At 40.4% G+C, this 20,206-nt stretch overlaps 1 protein-coding gene across 11 annotated transcripts in view; it reads left to right on the forward strand.

The window, feature by feature from the left end:
• TSPAN4 (tetraspanin 4) overlaps positions 1–20,206 on the forward strand; it is a 457,483-nt gene that overhangs the window by 159,760 nt on the left and 277,517 nt on the right. For all 11 annotated transcript variants that reach the window (XM_074585644.1, XM_074585632.1, XM_074585638.1 and 8 more), the window contains one exon: positions 3,309–3,390. The gene's annotated coding sequence lies outside the window, so the exon portion shown is untranslated. The remainder of the gene's footprint in view (positions 1–3,308; positions 3,391–20,206) is intronic.

The raw sequence follows: 20,206 nt of genomic DNA on the forward strand, positions 1-20,206 counted from the left end.
AGAACTTTGTGGTTAATATTTTGGTGGGGACAGTATGGTTTTAAAATTTTTCAACAAAACAGATGCTGACGTTCCTTATTAGTCTGGTTTTCTGGCAGACATGAAAATATAAGTTCACAAAACAAAAATATTAAAAACTGTGAAAAGGGAAGAAGCCTTTTTAGTAATGTTGCCTATAGATATGTTTCATTTGGTGGGCAGTAGAGCTGCTCCTCTGTTTCAGGCAAAAGCCCAGAGTTTATTTCTGGGCTATGTGCCTGGTCAGTTGTATCTTTATATGTAGATCTCTGTGCTAAAATGCAAAAAGATGTACAGCAGAGGAGTTAAAGTCGTGGTGGTCTCTAAGAACAGAAGTCAAGCAAATTCTGTCTCTATAAGTCAAGCTACAACAAGTGATACACAAGACTCTCAAGCACTTTCTTGGATTGGAAACAAGGCAGAAACTTTGGATAGGTACAATGTAGAAACAATTCCTCCTCCAAGTTTAATTTTACTCAAGTTTTTGTTGGTTTTGCTGCTTTTGCCATTTGAAACTGGAACAAGCATGGAATTCTGTTTCTTCTAATAAGCTGGAAATGAAAATAAAGGCATATTTGTCCCAGTGAGGTCCTTTTTAATATGTAGAGTTCTCCCAAGTTGTTGTCCTGTTCATGCCTCCCTTCAATAAAATCGTCTCTTGATAGCTTCTGGGAAATAGAGTTTGGATGCATTTTACCAGTTGTGAGTAATCTGTTCCTGTACTATGGATGCACTTTGGATTGAAGACATTGTAGGGGAAAGCAGATTTGGTATCTTGCATGGCACTTCAGGCTCCATGCCTGATGCAGTAATGCTGTTTTAAGTAGCAAAGTGTTCAAAAGTGAGTAAAGACACATCAGTGCAATCAGTGGTTCATAGTCTCCTTTCTCATATAGCATTACTTCTTACTTGAAAGATCTTCTAATGCTGTACTTGAATTGTTTAATTTATGCAATAGATTTTTTTTTTCCTTCTCAGTACTTCTCCTGGATGGGGAGTGTGCTTAAATGGGAAGGAATGGCCGTGTTTCTTCTGTCTAATTTAATTAATCTATCTAATTTATTCAGTAATTAGAACATACAGATTTTTTATTTTTTTTTTCTCACAAAGTAAGTAGAGGACAGGAATGCTGAGCATTCATGTTTATTCTTGTAGAGTCTGTCTCGTTGAATAAAACACATCCTCTGGTGCCATCCTCTTCACTTGAAACAGGTGTTTGAAGTTCACCCTTTTGGATGACTTTGAAGTGAAGGCAAGGAAAACCTACTGGGAAAATAGTGTCAAATGCCTTGCAGGCCTTTTGAAAGAGTTAAAACACTCTCTGATCTCACTGGTTTCAGTCAGGCTATTAGGTCTTTAAGCATCTTGTCTTTGAGGATTAGTCTGGACTCTTAATTGTCCATTCCTGATGGTTTCTATCACTCCAAGTGCACTAATCTTGCCTTAAACAATAACTCTGGCAGTCATTGCATTGGCATAAAAACTCTCTTTATTCTGCTTAGAACGTTTCCCACCTAAAAGCTTTTACTTTAAAGCCTTTCATCCAGTTCATAATTGGGGTGTTGGGGGGTGAGGAGCATGGGCAAAGCCGAAGTAGAGCCATAGCACTTGATAAACCACTTGCTCTCAAGTTCTCTGGGCTCCTGGAGGAAGGGAAGTGTCTCCAAGCCACCTTTTTACTAAAACCTGCTGATAGCAAGCCAGCAGAGTGTTGATTCCCAGGCAGCTTGTATTAGAACGGAATCTAACGTCTGCATCTGCTATGTGCCCTGTGGGCTTTGAGAAGAAGCAGTATGCATTTGTATGTGAGTCTTACTGTGACAGAAGTGAAGGGCCACGAAGGTGATTAAGGGACTGGAGCATCTCTCGTATGAGTAAAGGCTGAGAGATCTGGGACTATTCAGGTTTGAAAAGAGAAGGCTCAGGGGGGATCTTATCAATGTATATAAAAATACCTGAAGGGAGGGTGCAAAGAAGATTGAAGCCAGGCTCTTTTTAGTGGTGCCCAGTGACAGGACAAGAGGTAATGGGCACAAAATGAAACACAGGAGGCCCTCTCTGAACATCAGGAAAATACTTTTTTGCTGTGGGGGTGACTGAGCACTGGCACAGGTTGCCTGGGGAGGTTGTGGAGTCTCCGTCCTTGTAGATCTTCAAAAGCTGTCTGGACACAATCCTGGGCAAGTGGCTCTAGATGGCCCTACTTGAACAGGGTGGTTGGACCAGATGACTTCCAGAGGTCTCTTCCATCCTCTACTGGTCTGTGATTCTGTGAAGTTAAGCTTAATACAGAGCATCAAGTGGGCAATGACCTGACTTCGGATGGAGGTTTATTTTCCCTTCTGTCTTGTCTCCTCCAGTGCTATGTGCAGTCATCTCAGTCTTTTTGTACTGTATGTTCCCACTAAGGACACCTTCTGTTGTTCTATAATTTTTTTTTTTTAAATTTTTTAAAAAAACCTCCAATTTCTTTATGCGTGAGATTTTGGGGATAGCTCAGCTTTCATTAAAAAAACACAAATGAAAAATTAGTCTTTGTGGTTATAGAGAAAAAGATCAAAAGCATCACTTTCTAAAAAAACAAAATATTAGGTAATAACAAGATTGTAACGTTCAGTATTTTATGAAAGCATTTTGATTTTAGGAAGGATTTTTGATTTTTTTTTTAATATTAATTATATATTTATATATAAATTATATTTATATTAGTTTCTTCCATTTTCTGTTCTTCAACAAACTTTTTTTCCCCCCAAAATAATGGATTTATACATTACATATTCTGGATCTATAGAATTTATGCATGCATCTCTTTTGTGTCTCAATTCCATGAAGCACTCATATCTGATGCAGTGTTTAATGTGATTCAGATTATGCAAATAAGCTGATAATGCTACTCTGTTCTAATTAAGTGCTTGAACATTGGCCTAAGTGGAAACGAGCTGTGTGGGATGTTCAGAAGTGCCCGTGGGAGAAAGGAGCTTAAGCCCCATTGAGAATGAAGAGCTTGATCCCATCAGCTTGAGAACGTGATGTCTCCCCCATGCTCTGCTCCCACTGCTGATGGCAGGTGTTGTCATTCTAATGACTTCATGAGCCAAGCTATGGGTTTCATGTACCACTAATGAAAACTGTTATACTTGCCAGGTTTTTCTCTATTACATTTCAATCCAGTAATTTTAGTCCAGTGAATGAGGGGGTCTCTGTTGTCCTTCCCGAAAGACGCTGTTAGAGTTTTCCTTGTATTTTGTAAAATACGCATGGCTTCTGACACACAGGCTCCTGTTTTGCAGGTGCCCAGTTTGCTGGTTGCGGAGAGGCCACCTTTCCAACTGGGATCACGTCGAGTGCTCTAAGCTTCCATTCCTGCATCAGGTACATGAATGGCTGTGATCAATTCATTGATCTAAAATGAAGTTCTGAGTGGATAATTGCATTTGAACTTAAGGCCTCAGTGACTGGCTTTTTAAAGAGTAGAAGAGACAACCTGCAGAAGCTATTATAACTAATATAATGGATCACGCTGGTAACTTAAGACCTTCACTGTTTAAGGAAAAAAAAACCCAAAAAAACAAACCCTGTTTACCGAAGTGATGTGTGAAATCTGTCCATCTTCGTTCTTTCCCCATTGAACCTGTGTCTTTTGTGCATGGTCTATGCATTTTGAATAGAAAAAAAAAAAAAAACCAACCCAGTCCTTCCAATCATGTTATAAAAACGGTGGAGGTGTTGAAGAACATGCTGTGGTAAGAGAAGGACAGATAAACAGATTAAAAAAGAGATGCTGCAGCATATGGCACAGTTGCTGTAAGTATATAGCTGATTACCCAGCAACAAATGACTAAGACACCAAAATATATTCAGGATAATCTCACAGAGTGCAGCCCCTGAAGTGGGGAGAAAGGAAGATGATACATTTGAGTTTATGTTCAGTCCCCTCTAAAGCCCTGTAGGGAAAAATATTTTTGAATCTTCTGGAAGAATAAAGCTACAAGTAAAACACTGTAATAACTTCCAAGTGGGTGGATCTGAAGTGGTGAAGCATTTTAAAGGGAGGGTTAGACTTCCTCCTTTCTTTTTATTTGTCTTAAATACTTCCTTTCCTTTCCTACTTAAATGGGCTTCTGCAGCACATGCAAACTGAGGATTTCATCAAGGTCTGTGGTGTGAAGCATAATTGAAGTTGGGCATCTGATGTTAATTGGTCTTAACTTTTGACTCGGGTATTCTCATACTCTCAAAAGCTGGTGTCTACCAGGAAATGTTATTTTGCTTGATATTCAGTGACTCTTCTCTTGCAGTTCCTAGCTTTCTTCTTGAGTTGTATCAATCAAAGCTCGGTGATTTATGCTAGAAAATGACTCTTTTTGTCACCTGTTCACCCTTTGTGTTGTCTGTGAAGACTAAAATATCTGTTGTTAATACAAGTCCTTCAGAAGGGCTATTCTGTCCATGTAGTTAAACAGTTAAACAGCCAGTTAATTTGGTAAAGTGGCCATAACTTACCACCTAATAGAGTCTATAATCGGACTAAGGGTTTGTTTTGCTTTCTGAATTACTGTGTCAGACCTTGAGCAACATTGCTTTCAATTCTCAAACTGAATTATAGGTTTAGGCCAAGGAGATGCAGCAAACACAGCTTTCAGCAGCTGGAATGACCCAATTTTCTGCATTGCTAGTGACGATTTTGTTGTTTTTATATGATTATACATTTAACTCAAGCAGAGCTTCCAATAGGCAAGGATCGGAGAAGAGTAGGAGGCTTCTTTGTTTGCTTTGTTACTGTAAGTATTCATTCTGTGTCACTGTATAATTTAGAGGATACAGGTCCTAGGGCCATGTTTACTGCCTCATCCTTAGAGCATTGTGCACAACGCTGCCATATAAAGTGTGCAGGAATAAAACCAAACAAAATCTGTTTCTCTGCAAAAATTTTTATCTTGAGTCTTTAAGATTGTCTTTACAGACTGAAGACAAACTCTTCTTTTCTGTGTTCTAAGGGCTTCTAATGAAACATGGTGGTGCTGGGGGCATCTGTTTGGGGTTGATAATTAATGTATTTGATTATGGATATAATAAGTGCTTGTACTTTAAAGTACACGAAAGAAGTGTCAGTTTCCCAAGTAGTATTTCACCATTGAAATCAGGCAGAATGAATTGTCATCTCAAGCTCAGTATCACTGGGGGGTGAGATTTAGCCAAAACCTTCACTTCTGCTGTACAGACGAGGAGATGGTGCAGTGGAAAAATGGCACACTGTTGTCTTCCTTTCACCGGCAGAAAAGGAGGGAAATGTCTGCCTGTGTCTGTGCAGTGCTTATGTGCAGACAAGGAGCCTAGACCAGAAGCTGTCAGGTTGTAAGCTCTGAGGTATTTAAAACAATCTTTGTGCCATGAAAAGACTTTTTGCCCACATGCCTGATGGTAGGAGTGGAGTCATTGTGGAGGGGAGTAATGCTTTGCTTTCCCCACCAGTTCTTGTTTTTCTGTAGCTCTTCTTGCCTCACTACTGTCAGGGAGGCTGGTTTGCCATGCTAAACACTTTGGGTCTGACAGGATGGAGAAAACCTACATGCTCCTTTGACAGCTGTAATCAATAAAAAGTGAAAATCTCACTTTGAGAAGCCCTCTTCCAACTATAAATGCCAACTAAAGTCATGAAGGTGAAACCCTGATTTTAGACCAAACTGAAAACAGAGGACCAGGAATCTGAGCCCAGGGAAATGATTTGCAAACCAAGAGTTTCTCTCTGCTTATCTGTGTGCGCCTCAGACAAGAAAAGAACCACACTGTGCTAGACAGTCCTTAAAGATTCCTTCCTCAGACAACTCATAAGCCGGACCTTTGCTTAGCACATCCCTGTGCTTTCAGGGCAGAAACAGGGCTTGCTGCAAGAGCTTTCATTATCATATTGCAATCTTCTGAGAGATGCTGAATTTCTCCAGTGCTTATGAGAGTCACTGCGAGATGAGGAAACTTTATTAATAGCATCTAGGCAAAAGGAGGGATCAGAATTAGCTTTTTAACCAAACAGATCTGCTTTATTTTTAAAAACAAGTAAGTAATTTCTATGGAAGAAAAAAAGTTGTTTCTTTCCAAATAGATTTAATTGCCTGCAAGCCACATTGAAAATGGAGATAACAACTTTTAATTATGATTAGGGATAGACAGAAATTCCCAGAGCACCTGGTTAATCAAAAATAGAGGCTGAGGAGTGCACTATTTTTCATGCTGTATTATGGTGACAATGACAAGTCATTTGGAAAGAATAATAAGAAAAGTTAAGTCTAACTGATATGTTCTTGTTTTGTGAGTAACTATTAGTATGGGCTCTTACTGTCATCTTTGTTTTGCAGGAAGCAATCCAAGCGAATAAATATGGCTGTATCCCATACTGATGTTTTATTCACAACTCAGCTGCTTCTTTGGTTGATACGGGGTTTTTATTCCCTTTATGTTAGGGTGCTGCTAGGAAATTTGGTGGTGATAAAAGTACAAAGCTCTTGCAACGAGCATTGTGCTGATAGATCTCAGTGTTTTGTGAAGTGTCATTAACCTCACTTTGCAGATATGTAACAGAGAAACAAGTTTGCCCCCATGGTCACTTGGCTGGCAGGAGAACTAGGATGAGGATCCCTGCCCTGGAGTCTCAACATGGGGCTCCCTCTGTCCGACTGTGCAGCCTCTGCTTTGGTTTGTTAATAGAACTGTCAGTGGTATCATTCCTCATAAGGACGTAGGAAAGGTTTTAGGTTCTCCAGATACTAATCAGATATCTTTTTGTCAGCACTAAATTCATTTTAAAGAAGAGATACAAAAATAGCACATCCTTTTGTATTAGCTATCATACGTTCTCTAGAAGCTTCTTTACCAAATGCATAAAAGAATGCAATTAATGGCTCCCCAAGAGATTTATTCTATTATCTTGACTAGCTTATTTCTAAAGTAGTTTGACATTTTATTTGTCTGACTTATCTGTTGTTGTAGGGAGATTTTGTTTTATTACCCTTGAGAAGGCTGAAATGTTAAACAGGAAATACGGGAGTTCCTTTCATTACTTTTTTTACTATGAAATGTGAACTCACAGTCTGGAGTGTCAGCTCTGCAGTAAAGAAGAAATCTGGGCTCAGGGCTGGGACAAAATGGTGCTGAGGAGATTTAGATTTGATTACAAACCATATCCCGGCCCCTCTGTGGTAAGCTGCTTATACCTCAATCCTACAAAGCAGTTTAAAGCCCTGCATACCCTACCTCTCAAATGTGAAATTCAGGTTGAGCCTTGTCTTCCTCTGGCACTGCCAACACCCCAGCATCTGCACTCAGCGTGAACGGGCGCTGCAGGGGAGTGCACTGGAGTGAAGTCGGGTTTCTGCTCCCAGAACAGACTTAGCTGTAAACAGTAGGACAGATGTAATTTAAAATACCCGCTGGTGTTGCTGCTGGATGTGTATTGTCAGTAATGTGAACTACAGTGGTAACTATAATATGCTAACAAGGAGGCATTTACCTGGAGGAGTAAGAGCCATTTTTATATGGTTGTCTTTTAAACTGAACTTTCTGCTTCTTCCGCCATGCTTGACATCAACCGAAGTCTCTTAAATTTAATGGCTTTGAGGTGTTTTTGTAGTTCTGGTGTAATTGGTATTCTGGTGTTCAGTCCTCTCTGTAGTGCTTCCACCTTCATGCACGCACTCTCCATTTGGGAACACGAGTGAAATATTTCCTTTTATTATGATATTTGGGAGACACTACAAGTAGGAAGGTTTTAGGAGAAATCTCAGAGTCAGATCAGAAGCAAAGAAAAGCAACTGAGAGTGGATTTGCAGTTTTCTGTGTGTGAGCACACGATTTTACTTTGCATTGCCATTTTGAGTCAAAGAAGACGAAAAGCATATGATTAATAGAAGCCTGATGAAGATATGTGCTGTTATGCCTCTTTTGAGTCCTGTAGTTCTTGTGTTTGGCACCCAAAAAACCCATCCCTTTATGAAGGAGCTTTCTTATTAGAGAAAACTGTAAGGTAAATGAAACAAGCAAGTATAGAAGGCATATATTATTAAATATATTTTGTGTGAGTAAATGAATATCCGCAGTTCTAAAAGGAGTCTAAAACTGAGCTCTGCAAAAATAAATTGCTTTATCTTAATAATATACAACATCCAAGAAAGCCACTGCTTTCTAAGAAAAAAAAAATACAGGAAATTTTAGACCTTCTTGTACGAAAGATAATTGCACTCTTGCTTATTTTAATTACATTATCTTAAGTAGGTCACTTACATGCTTAAAACTGTAGAAAGTTTAAGAAAGCTTAAGAACCGGGCACAAGTGCAGAACCAGAGGACCTTGGTTACAGTCTCCTTTTACAGATCAGTCTCTGTATTGCTCCATCATTTTAGCATGGATTGCCTACAGTTCAGAGAGAGGTTTTACTTGTATTTGTTTTTTAATCTAGGTCGGTGTTAGCGCTTCGTTTCTGGGTCAACTGATTTCATTACGAACATGTTCGTTGCAGTCAAGCTGTCTTGTAGCAGCAGTGATAAAAAGATAAAATCAGGCTTCTGAAAGCAATGGTGACAAGATTGTCTCAGGGTGGATAAAGAGACTGCAAACAGGAACAACTTCATATGGTCAGAGATGGTACTGACTATTTGCATATTTTTAGCATGTCTTTTATGGCTCTAGAAGAATGAGACAAAAATTACCAGCTCATTTAGTTCTCAATTCCTTAAATGGGTGGCCCTGTCTTCCAGGTGTTTAGGATGTTGCATGTCCCTTGGGTACTGGAAAATTCTGATCTTTGGTGTCATCTCAGGAGCAGCAGAGCTACAAGCACATTTATAAACTGCTCTTTTCCTCTTTGGCTGCCTAAGTGATAGACCAGAGCTCTCTGAAAATTTGAGTAAAGGGCTCTTTTGAAGATATTTGGCTGCAAGGATACAAAGTGGAGAGTACTAAAAGGAGGACTTCTGTCTGAGCTGCCTTTGCCCTACTTCCCTAATGTAGATACAAGCTGATCTTTAAACTCCTTGAAGACCGCTGAGAAATATGTTTATGAAGGTGATGCTAAGGGGTATAATACATCTGGAAAATGCTGGCATTTCTCGGTTTTCAGGCATGGCCTGTGTTACTAAAGGCAGTTAAGTGGGATGGCACTACACAGAACATCTGTTTCAGAAAACAACCCTCTAGCCTTTGCTTTTTACGCATCTTCTGCTGCTTCCATACTCGGTGAGGTTTTGAAGATGGCTGAATTGCGCAACCTGATCAGTGTTATCACTGTTACATTTTTTCTGCTGAACTCTACAGTTAACGGCCAGGTCATGAAAACTTCTTCCTTTAAGCAAAGGATCTGAGAAAGTCTGCTGGAGCATTGGCCCTTGAGAGATACATATGCTATCTTCTGCTTGTCTGGTGTTTAGCAGCACCAAGTCACAGCTATGTTCATTAGCCTCCTTGCTTGGTGTAATGAGAGATCTTCCTCTGGTTTCAACCCACAGACTGTTATGGCTGGTTACTGTCGGGGGGAAATGCTGTATTCTCTTCCTAGCCCTGCCTGTTCCTAACCCTATTTCTCCTCAATGCAGTGGATGCTTTCCCTTCTCTGGTTTCTTCTGTAAGATCATAAGTTGTAGTGGAAGTTGCTTAAGTAGGCAATAAAGACTTGAAATGAAGTTGAAAGAAAATGAGCAAAGCTGTAGGGAAGGTGAATTTGATTGTTAAGATTTCTCTGTGTGATCAGCCAAATCCTAAGATCTGTCTACTCCTGGACTTTTTCGAGGATAAACTATTCTAGGTTAATTATATAGATATAATTCCCTATGAGGACATTTGTTCTGGAGTGAGAGTGTCTGTGTAGAAACTGAACTTTTGAAACTGCTTTAAAGTACTTATTCTGCAGTAGCTACTTTGATTAATTTCTAAACATACCAGGACCTACAGTGATTGCAGCTGGCATTGCTTCTGTACCTCACTGCTTGCTTACAGTAGCTCAGAGAGTATCCCCAGTAATGACGCACGTTCAGAATTGTGCCCTTTCATTTTATTTAAACTAGCAGAAGCAATCTTCTAGGCTCTTCATCTAAAAATGTGTACCATGGATTGAAATGCTGCACTGCATATCTGTGTGCTGACTCCACAAAACTCACACCGTTTGCCTCCATCTCTTTCATAACAGTAGAGTTTAAATGTGGAAACATCTCTTAAGTCAGACAAGGATATTTGGTTTAGAAAATGAGAGGAGGGGGTCAGTGCGTCACATAAAGGAAAACACGAAGGGGTGAGAAGTGTCTAATGGAAAAAACTGGAAAAAGACAAGGGAAGAGTATTGAGGGAGAGAAGAGAAGTAAAGGGAGTCGAAACAGAGGAGGAAATGCAGAGAGAAGCTGCAAGATCTTGATGAAATTGGAATTAGTAGTTGTTAATACACAGGAATTTCTCAGTGGCTTTGGATAGGCTGGGCTCCCCACTCTTCAGAGCTGGATCTCTGCTGGCTTCCCTGCCATGCTGTTCCAGTTCGCTTCAGCAGAGAACTTGGCCTTCATCATTCAGAGGCTGTCGTCTCTCACAGCCACCCACTGACCTGTGAATTATTTGTGCCTGTCTAAAGGCACTAACTGCTGAATGCGTGAGCTCTGCTGTCGTTCCAGGATTGATGCTGTAGCCAAATGGTAGAGTCTCAGCCCAAAGACAGCCCCAAAGCAGCTCCCACAGCTCTTTGCAAGGTCCCCAAAGGAAGGGGGCAGCTCTCAGTTGCGCTGCAGCCAAGGCCATGGGCAGAGTAGCAATATTTAAAACTAAAAAAAAAAATAAATAAATGCTGTTCACCTCTGTGACCTTACAGTTTTATCATTGTCTATATGAAGCTTCACAGAAATTTGGTGAGATAACTCGGCTATTTCCAATTAATAGGAATGGGAAAAGATCCCAAAGGCAAATACCTACTGAATAGGGATAACTTTCAGCTTGCCTGAACACATGGCCCTTGCCCCTTACCTTGGGCAGTGTGCACAGTTGCTTCTCCGTCAAAAAAGTCTTTCCTCTGCACGGAGATCATGAACAACCTTATGTTCTTTGGTGTGTTGGACCACCGCTTCCTTATGTTCTTCACATTCTGGTTGCTTTTGATTTGTTGCCTGCAGTTCTGGTGAACCAGCATTCTTTACTTGGCCAACAGCTGACCTGTCTTGGCTGTGTGCAAAGGCCTGTGGTCAGATCTCAGAGGATCTGCTTTGACTCCAGGTGGAAAATGTCTCATTGAAGGACTTGGTCTGAGGTCAGCCTCACAAGCTTGATATTGGTCCCTTATCTGGGGTCAACAGAAATTAGTTAATCCTTATTTGTTCCTGATTGCTTCAAAAGGTCTCCCTAGTCCAGGACTCTTTTGGCTGGGTAGGAGATGGTTAAAATTAACTGCCTGCAAACAGATGTGAGTTCACCCTCACCTTTCATTTATGCTAAGGGGGAAATACGATACATATATTAGAGTGTAGCACTCACCAAAAATAACTCCCAACACTTTGAACCCGGTGAGCGGCTGATGAATGTGATGGTCTGTTTAGATGTTGCTGTCTCCCTGCAGTCATCGTTTAGACCCTAATGACAGAAACACAAATAAATTCCTGAAATCAAGAAGTAGTTACAGTTCATGAACAACACAGGGTCAGATTCGAAACTGGTGGATGTTACCATAGCTTCATTAAATTTTCATTTATTTATGTTTGCATTATTTTAGCTGCCTGATTTCGCAGCTCTAATTTAGAGCGTGGCAATGCAAGTAACTGAATCAGCTTAAGTAAGGTGACAGTGGACTCTGCTGTGAAGAGAGCACGGTTACACTGGTGGGGGAGAGTTAGCCCTCTTAAATCAGATGTGCTGTCAGTAAAAATAATTATGTGGAACTACAGCCGTAATAGAGTGATGCAATTTTATACCCGCTCCTGATGCGACTGGTAAATTGTAGCTAAACTTTAATTTATCCACTACTCCCTGCTCTTCATGCTAAGTAGCATAATCATGAAAGCTCCTCTCATCTGAAAATGGTCTTAAGAGTTATGAGTATAGGGCACTAACAGTAGGCCAAGAGCAAGTCATATACTCTGTATCATGAATTCACAAGTTAATTATCTCCTGCCAGTGGAATTATAAAAGGAAGTTAGCATTCTGGAAGTCCCTTCCATAGCGCAAGTGCGTATTGCATTTCTATTAATTTAATAATTTAAGCCTAACTTTTAAGCTTAACCTTTAATAACTTAAGCCTAACTTTTCTGAAAGTATGGAGATGCTGTTTGTAATGGTTTATGGAAGATGCAAGGTCTGTTTGTGGGCTCAGTCTCAACGTGTCTTTCTGTTGTTATAGAGCTGTTTCAAATGTAGTTTGAGGTTAAATCTGTGCAATTCCTTCATATCAGCTGAATAATGCTTCTAGTGCCTATGAGCTGTAGGTTGGGGTTTTTTTTTTAGTTAATTTTGCCAAACTTTATCTACTGCTGTATAGTTTAATAGAAGCTTCCTAAAGGACTGAAGGGAGGTTCAGGTAACAGCGTTTTAAAAAGTTTTGATAGCGTGCAAATGAAAGATACTTCATCTGAAATGAAGGGTTGTCCTGGTTTTTGGTGTCTAGTCAGCCCTTAGTTAGGACTTCTGGACATGTAGGTTGCAAAGATTTACATCATCTTTGCTGTTTTGAATTTCTTTAAGTTTCTTTTTAACTTCAGCAGGTATTAAATCTAATAAAGGCAGGCATGTCACTATAAAATTGAAGCAGAGACAGAAAAAAGGTATTTGTCATATGGATGAACTTCAACAAGCTTGATGTGATAAATGATAGCAAATGAAATGCTATTTAACAATTGCTGACATATTTTTTTTTGTTAGCATTCCTGCAGAAGACAAAATCTTCAAATCTAAATGCAGAAAATAAACTGCAAGCATGTTATGAAGCTTGCCTTGTGTATAAAGGGTATTCTCCAAGGCACTCTGAGTACCAAGGTCTTGCTAAGTATGAGCAATTTTGCTGTTGTATGGTTTTGTTACAAATGTGGAGGGAAAGAAGAATGGAGATTCTCATGACAGATGTTAGCCATGTCCATATATATCTGGAAAGTCTGTGGACTTAAATTGAAATGTCCTTACAGCCATTAACATATGTTGGTTGGTCACTGATTCTCTCCCCCCTCTCTTGCCAAACCCACAAATAATAATATCTCTTGACCACTATAATTTTAGAAGTATTTATTGCCAAGGTCAAAATGAAGTGGCCTACTGGCAAAGCTGAAGGAGGGGAATGGCTTTTCATGGGAAAGAGAGAAAAGGGTGGCCGGATTATTTAGCAGGGAGTGTTTTATGTTAGCTGTCTTCATACCATGCCTGACACAGAAAAAGTCATGGAAGGGTAGACTTTCACTGCTGGTAAGTCTTTACAGCCACGAGAGAGCTCTTTTATGCTGTCTGGGTTATGAAAGTTACAGCATGTATTGTAGGGTGCGGATTGTCTCATCTCACCTAGTGCATGTGGACAATTAAATCAGCAAAGGTAATGTGTAATCCATGGAGAGCAGCCCATGGAGCTGCTACTGCCAGCTCAGCCGCCTCCTTTAAAATCTTTTTGGGGCACGTTGTTAGATACACATTAGCAGAAACTTATTTATTAGTATAAGGACACAGAAAAACCTTTGAATGTACTCATCAAGATCAGTCATTCTGAACAGGGTGAAGTCCAAGTATTCTCTCTGTCTCCTTGTCCTATGGGAAGTTTGTGGTGGAGCTAATTGTAACAAAACCAAATTTGTAATCAATTTGATATCACATCCGGAGAAAAGTCAAGATGCTTTACAGCCTTATTTGTAGTCAAGCAAGCATTGTGCAAAAATTTGCGTAAGGTGGCATACTTTCTTCATAATATATTTGTATTTATGCATGTGTATACAGGTATCTTTATTCCTATAGAAAAGCAGACTGTGAACACGTGATGTTCATTTCATAGAAACCTTAAGTACAGTGGCTCCTCATACCCCTTACGGTTTCTGGCTGTATTATTTCTTTTTTGCCATGCTCTTTTGTGCCTCTAAGGAAGAAGAGCAAAGGCCAACTTTGGCAGCATCCGCTTTTCTTTTGAGAACCTCTGTTCTTTGCTGTGTGTCAGACGGTGTTACGGTATAGTTTCTAAACCAGATTCCTTGAGTTCAAAGAAAGCTCCCAAGTTTTACAGAAGCTGTCAATTCGCCTTTTTTTTTTTTTTTTTCATTTTGACACAATCTAGTGTCAAAAAGAGTTCAAACTCCAACGTGACAGCACGATGGCAAGGTGTTGTGCCTTCTTTCCAATTTAGAAGAATTCTTTCCAAGTGGGAAGATCTCCAATATCTCCTAGTGCTGTGAAGAACGCAGCAAGTACAAAGATGCTTTGCAGTAAATGTCTCCAGGAGGCCTAGTGAAGCCTGAATTTGCACATGGCTGGGGAAATTGAGGCCTTCCCCTATATGAAATGCCTCTCAAGTTGGGACTAGAAAGAGAAGTAATGTGCTGTTATATCTAATTTACTAACAAGAGAACTTTGTTTGCTAGTGGTTAATTGCTTGTTGCATTATATTTCCTGCAGATTCTGGTCTCCTGTCCAGTCTTAGCTTCCTCTTGGAAAGCCCTGAACATGAAGGGAAATACAGTTCCAGATAGCACATTCTGGATGATTAATTCTTTCCCTTGGGCACAGCTGCGGAGTTGCTCTCTCTGTGTATAGTATTAATTCCTATCTCTTGCTTGGATGGGGGTTTAGGTACCTCCTAGGGTGTGTCTCCTCTTCATCTCTGTCCACCTACAGTTGTTGGTGTGATGAGGCATTTGGGCATAGTTAGGCTCACTGAAGGAGTAAATAAAGCTTCCTACAGGTTTTGTCAGTTGCTCATGTACCGTCCACAAGCTAACTGCTCACTTGACTTACTGTTGCTCAGTCTCTAGACAGTTTTTGAATCCCTGTGGCTTCAGATCTGGGTTTCAGTGAAGCTGTATATGCGGTTTCTTAACCTTGAAGTGCAAGTTTAAAATTGTACTTCCCTAACAGAGCACAAAACAGGGCACTTAACTGTATGAACATGCTTGTAGTTTTGAGTGCTGTATCAATTTTAAGAAAAAATGAAGGTCAGATTTTTATTTACTTTTTTCCTCCCAAAATCAGTATCTTGAAAGTACAAGGCTTCTTACTAGACTTAAGGAAAAGTCATACTCTTCTAGTTTACATTTCTGAAACAGTAATGGTGGGGTGGGAGGGAAGTTTTCGGATGGGGAGTGATTGTTTTTAATTTTGCTTTTTAACTTACATCTTCCACTGCAGGCTTTAGACTACAATGACAGAATCTGTTAGACATAATGAAGTACTGGCAGGTCCCAGCTCTTGTGTTTGCCTCACGACCCATTGCGCTCTGGATTTTGGATGGTGCAGAAGCTGCCACGTAAATCCTTGGCTTGGCAACAGAAATGCCATCCAGTTATCTCACTGACTGGTCTTTATTACGCTTCATCTAGTTTTCTGATTTCATTTCAGATTTGCTAACACCTGGTCTGCAAGTAGTAATGACAACCATAGGTTTTTATAGACATATAGCCATATATCTGTGTTTAAATGCATGTATGTATACATGCTAAATGCTTACACAATTCTATTGCATTATGAGTTACCATCATCTGTGGGAGTGGGCTACCAGTGTTTTCTTTCACTGCATTGATTCTCAAGGTGCCCTAAATGAATGAATGAAAATGCATCGACTCAGAAGGCAGACATTCTAGAGATTGTTCAGAAGTGAACCGGTTGACTTGACAAGTTCAATTTTGAAAGCAATCTTTTTCAGAGCACTGAAAGATAACAAGTGAGAAATCCTGCCCAGGAAACAAGAGAGACTCAATTTACCAACTGTCAGACACGTGGCATTAACTTTGAACAAAATGAACACCAGATTCTCTGAGGCTTGAGGCTTCAGTGGAGCCCAAAAGTCACATACACATATTTGAATGATGCAGAAGAGTGGCCTTTATGTGGCAAGGTTGTTTTTATCTCCTGAAGTAAAATAATGGCATCCATAAAGGTGACTTTGCTACAGAGAGGACTTGCACCCTAGATATTGAAACAAATATCTTATGAGATGTGGAGAAATTAATTTTAACTGACCACATTCCTCTTTTCCGTGTGAAAACCTTCGTCTACATTTAATGGCATGCTTCAGTTCAAATGCTGATCCTATTCAAGGGTGTTTCCAATTTAGTTTAAGGAAAAAATGAAAAGATGAATGTTGAAAAAGATATAATGTGTTGAGATATAGTATTTTCTCTTGTAGTCTTTGCATAGTGCTTTGAGTATTAGTATTAAAAACTCACAAGTTTGGACAGGTTCATTAACTGGTAAAGCCAGAGCAGGCAGAAACAGTGAACAAAGTTTACAAACATGATATCAATTTTTGTTGTTTGTGTTTTGGGGGGAGTATTTGGGAGGGGGGTTGTTTGCTTGGTTGGGTTTTTTGTTTGTTTGTGTTTTTTTAAAATTTTTTAAAAATAATTTTTGTAAAGACTCGGCAGTGCAGCTGCTGTGTTGGATTTGCTTCAGAGGCTTTTTGGGGAAGCTGATACATTTATACCTCCCAGCTTGGAAGCTAGGTCTGTACCGTTTCCATCAGCTAGGGGATTTTTGAAGCAACTGCCAGGCAGGTATTTTGCAGAGATACAGGAGATGATGGCTGCAGGGGACAGCACACTGCAGGTAAGAACAGCTGCAGAATGGCCCTTATCTCTTCCTGCCCGCTGTGTCCAGCAGACGTGTTGCTCTTGCTTTGACCCGATGGTGCTGCTCCCAGCATGTGCCAGGCCTTGGCGTGAGCTGTGTGTTAAGCCAAAACCTGAGCAGGAGCTGAGTAAACCGTCACAGTCTGCCACAAAAAAATCATGCAAGCCTGCTAATTCTGCCAATCGCATTCCTTGAAGTATTGACTTCTACAAAGAAATTAGAGGTTTACCTAGAAAAAGCCAGACTGGCTACATAGCTGCACTGAGGACAACCATTGTGCACCAGCGTGTGCTTCCTGGGGGTCTTTTCCCCAGTGATATCCCTGCGTTTAAGTACAAAGTAATTACTTGCAATGCAGGTGGTTCAATTTTGAATTCCAATAATGCTTTAAAAACGACATTTTACAAGATCAGATTTTAATTAAAAAGTCAAAACAAAGCAGACAAATACAAAGAGAGAGAAATGGGGAGAGAAAGGCAGTGTTCAGTGGAAGTTTAGGTTATGTTTTGATTTTGACACATTTCTGTTTTCAGCAGGAAAAACCTCCTACTCACTACGGGGAAAGGTGTTTTTCAAGCCCTGTCTTGCAAGTTGTATATTTAAATGTAGCATCATTGTGGGTGCAGGTGACACTGAAAAAGTGGAACAGGACTTAAAATATGGATATAAAAGATGCTTCGTGAGGTAGCTTTAGGTAAAAAGTAAGACTCCAATCCTGTATGCTGCCACTTTGATCTTTCTTCTGATGGAAATTACTCCCCAGCAAATTGGATGTCAGGATCAGATTATAATCTATGGATTTTAATTTGCTTTACTGATTAGCATGTTGTGCATCCTCTTGAGCATGGCAGATCGTCCCAGTTTTGATGTGGATATAGGAGGTGCAAAGTGGGTTGTTGTTAATAGGCTAACAGTATAGGACAAGAGAAATAGGGAAAGAGCTATTAATTTGTGATACCTGGGAGTGTGCTTGAAAGAGGATTATGTGAAGTGGTGTAAGAAGTGGTTGTGAATTCTTCTGCTGGTTTCCTTTGAGCAAGGTCAGGGTTTGCAGGAAGAGCACAGAGTTGTGGTTCGTATATGCAGGCAGAAGACATGCAAGGTCAAAGCTCAATTAGAGTTGAAGCTGGCCAGTGTTGTTTCAGGTAAAAAGAAGGGTTTTTTAAAGTACGTTAATAGCAAGAGGAGGTCTGAAGAAAACATTGGACCGTTACTTGTTGAAGATGGTCATCTGACTAGTAGGGATGAAGAAAAAGTGGAGGCATTCAATGTGGTTTTTAGCTTCAGTCTTTAAGAATACTGATGGACCTTGGGCTGCCCGGTCCCCTCAGTTGGAGGAGCATGAGTGTGGGAACAGTGATTTCCCATTTGTGGACACTGAAATTGTAAGGGATCAGCTGAATGTTTACAAGTCTATGGGAATTCATCACAGAGTACTGAAGGAGCTAGCAGATGTTATGGCAGAACCCCTCTCGATCATCTACCAAAGGTCTTGGGAGTGTGCGGAGGTCCCTGCTGACTGGAAGCTAGCCAATGTTATTCCAATCTACAAAAAGGGTGTGAGGGAGGACCCAGGAAACTACAGACCTCTTAGTCTAACCTCCTGAAAAAGTTCCTGAAAAAGTTTTGGAGAATAGTATACTGCATACTATTGAAAGGCACTTAAAGAATAATGCAGTCATCACGCACAGTCAACATGGGTTCACAAAGGGAAAGTTCTGTTTAACTAATTTGATATTCTTCTATGATAAAGTCACCCACCTAGTGGGTGAAGGGGAGGTGGTGGATGTAGTTTTTTATGGATTTTAGTAACGCTTTTGATACTGTCCCTCACAGCATCCTTCTGGACAAATGGTCCAGCTGTGGGGGTGAGTGAGTTCACAGTGTGCTGGGTGAAGAACTGGCTGAAGGGCAGGGCTCAAAGGGTTGTAGTGAATCGGGCTACATCTGGCTGACAGCCTGTCACTGGTGGTGTTCCTTGGGGCTCAACTGTAGGGCCAGTTCTGTTCAATATATTTATTTATCAGTGATCTGGATGCAGGAGTTGAATGCACCATTAGCAAGTTTGTTGATGATACCAAACTAGGAGGTGGTGTTGACTCTCTTGAGGTAAAAGAGGCCTTGGAGAGGGATCTAGATAGATTGGAGTATTGGACAATGATTAATGGGATGAAACAGGCCCCACAATTTAAGAAGGATATTAAGGTACTCGAATGTATCCAGAGGAGGGCAACAAAACTGATGAAAGGGCTGGAAGGAATGTCATAGGAAGAGTGGCTATGGACTTTGGGTTTGTCTAGTTTGGAGGAAAGGAGGCTGAGGAGTGATCTCATTGCTCTCTACAGCTTCCTGAGGAGGAGAAGTGGAAAGGGAGGTGCTGATCTCTTCTCCCTGTTACCTAGTGATAGGATGCATGGGAATGGTTCAAAGCTGCTCCAGGGCAGGTTTAGACTGGACATTAGGAAGCATTTCTTTGCCAAGAGGGTGATCAAACACTGGAATAGGCTTCCCAGAGAAGGGCTCAATGCCCCAAGCCTGTCAGTGTTTAAGAAGCATTTGGAAAATGTCCTTAACAACATGCTTTAACTTGGTCAGCCCTGAAGTGACCAGGCAGATGGACTAGGTGATCATAGTACGTCCCTTCCAACTGAAATAGTCTAGTCTATTCTATTCTGTACCCCTTGTATGTTATCTCTCTCCTCTTACAGGCAGTATCAAGAAGAGAGCAGATGAATTGTCTGAAAGGCGCTTATTTCTCAGTGCTGACAAGAGGAAGGGGAATAGCAGGGAAAAGCTTCGACTGGACATCAGAAGTTAGATGACAGGAGACTCATCCTGTCTGTTTTTTGAAATACTATTAAGGTGGTCAAAAATGGGAAAAGAAAACAAAAGCAACGAGGCAAGGTGCACAGTCACCAAATGAGTAATGATTTGAGAGAATACAGTCTAGTGCTTTAATCCTTGAAACGTGCTGTTTGTCTGGAGAGTCACCCAAATCCTTACAGCAGCTGGGCAATCCTCTTCAAACCATAAGAACACATGAAGGTTATGCCAGAGGAAACAGTAAATGCATTGTCCAGACCTGTCCTGACTTAGTCCAACACAGAGACATGAGAGATCAAGGATTCTGGGAGGAAGGTATCTTTTGAGTCATTTTAATCCTGTATGTTCAGCAAATGTTTCTTAGAAAACCTTGTGCTCTCCCCTTTCTTCCTCCATCAATATTTATTTTAATATATGTTTTCTAGAGAGTTATAGTTCATCGTTTGCTCTGCTGTATTCTTGGCGTTGTCTAAAAATCTAGTGATTTTAGTGCAGTGACAAATGTAAAGGAATATCTGTGGAAAGATCTGCCAGAATTGGACTGAAATGTGAAACCACCTCCATGCCTTGTAAACCCAAGCTTATGATACGTGGAGGAGTCTAA

The sequence above is a fragment of the Larus michahellis genome, chromosome 4, assembly GCF_964199755.1.
Source record: "Larus michahellis chromosome 4, bLarMic1.1, whole genome shotgun sequence".
Classification (NCBI taxonomy): Eukaryota; Metazoa; Chordata; class Aves; order Charadriiformes; family Laridae; genus Larus; species Larus michahellis.